The sequence below is a fragment of the Trichechus manatus genome, unplaced genomic scaffold (genome assembly GCF_000243295.1).
Source record: "Trichechus manatus latirostris isolate Lorelei unplaced genomic scaffold, TriManLat1.0 scaffold00168, whole genome shotgun sequence".
In the NCBI taxonomy this organism is placed as follows: domain Eukaryota; kingdom Metazoa; phylum Chordata; class Mammalia; order Sirenia; family Trichechidae; genus Trichechus; species Trichechus manatus.
In genome coordinates this window covers 1,968,221-1,970,286 of record NW_004444104.1, presented here as the reverse complement: position 1 = coordinate 1,970,286, position 2,066 = coordinate 1,968,221, and positions in this window count along the sequence as shown.

The following is a 2,066-nucleotide window of genomic DNA, read 5'->3' as shown; positions in this document are numbered from 1 at the left end:
TGAGCCATTTCCTTGATATAAATCTTTATATATACATATATATATGTATATACTTCACTAATTTTGCTTCTCTGGAGAACCCAGCCTAAGACACTCTCCAAATCCTAACATGAGAACAGATAAGAAACTAGATTTTTTTTTTAACCTCATGGACAATAATTACAACAAAATCAGGTGCAAGATATCTACATGAATTCAAGCAAGTGGTGCCAAACCACCAACAGAAACAATGCCTGCATCATTTTAGCGTCTGCAGGAGAAAGGAGAAGGAAGCAGCAAGGCATCTGACTGGCCTAAAGAAAGAACAACCCCTAATTTCACATGAAAATGAGCAATAGAGAAATGTCAAGGTCAAGTCTTACATAAAATTATTATAGGAAAAAAAAAAGAGAAAGGAGCAGAATAAAACCCTGTCAATAATGAAAGCACTGCAGAAAGATAAATTCACAGAACAGATAAAAAAGGAAACTTTATTTCAATACAAGCTAAAAAAATTTAATAAAATGATACAAGATGTGAATAAGCAATACAAATCAAAATGGAAAAACTCATAAGTGATGTAACAGAAACAGAAGAGAATTACAAATAAAAGAAAAACTCATTTTAGAAGTGAAGGACAATCTAGAAGGAACTTGAGAGCAAATAAACAAAACAGATTATAATATAAGAGAAATAGAAGGTGAGAAGGAAGAAAATTTTAAAAAATAAAAAATAATTGAAGAGAATGGTAAGAAAAGATTTAAGGAAAAATTACAAATATTTAAAAGTAAGCAAAGAAGATCCAAACCCGTTGCTGTCAAGTTGATTCCAACTCATAGTGACCCTATAGGACAGAGTCGAACTGCCCCATAGGGTTTCCAAGGCTGCAAATCTTAATGGAAGCAGACTGCCGCATTTTTCTTCTGTGGAGTGGCTGGTGGGTTTGAACCACCAACCTTTCGATTAGCAGCAGTGAACTTAATCACTGCATCGCCAGGACTCCTTGGTAAAAGAAATCCAATTTACATATAATGGAAATCCCTGAAGAAGAAAGCCGAAGAAGGGAACAAAGCAAATACTAAGAAAAACTATTGTTTAAGTAAAATTTCCTGAAATTAAAAAAAAAAAATTGAGCCAGAATCAACTTGATGGCACACAACAACAACACTTATTGAAATAACACACCACACAGCTTATAATATTAATTCAGAATGACCAACACCGAGACAAATTCTAATACAATTATTGAACTTTAAAATAAAGGAAAAACATACATTGGCACCTAGATAAAAATAGCAAGTGACTTATAAGGGAAAGAAAATTATCACACTTTTAAACATCAACATTTTGTGTCTAAAGAAAATAGAATAGCATATTTAAGACGCTGAATGCAATAATATGTGAACCATGGATTTTATACCCAGCAAGATTAACTTTTGAGTATAAAGGGCACAGATAAACTGTCATTGGCATATAAAAACTCAAGGGGTATTAGTCCATGAGCCCTTTCTGAGAACAACCAAAATGACTCACCTAGACGTAAAGACTAGTGGGGAGCAATAAACATACAGTTACTTGGAGAACTATGAGTGAATGGGGGTCAAAAAAGAGAGAGTACATATGAAATAGGAAGCCCTGGTGATGCAGTGGTTAAGTGCTCAGCTGCTAACCGAAGGGATGGTGGTTCAAACTCAACCACTCTGTGGGAGAAAGTTGTGGCAGTCTGTTTCCATAGAGATCACAGCCTTGGAGACCCCATGGAAGCAGTTCTACTCTGCCTTATAGGGTTGCTGTGATTCAAAAATGACTTGATGGTAACTGGTATATATGAAATGACTATATGCCCAGGCAATATAGATAAAGTATAACTATAAAATTGGAGGGAGAATGGGAAGGACATATGCAAAAGGTATTTTGATTGTCTCAGTAATTATATTGGTGGTATTAGTATCAGTATTTTTTTAATTGAAATATAATTCACATACGTAAGATTCACCTTTTTAAAAAAAGTGTACATTTCAGCGGCCATCTAAGATGCATCAATTGGTCCCAACCACCTGGAGTAAAGGAGAATGAAGAACACCAAA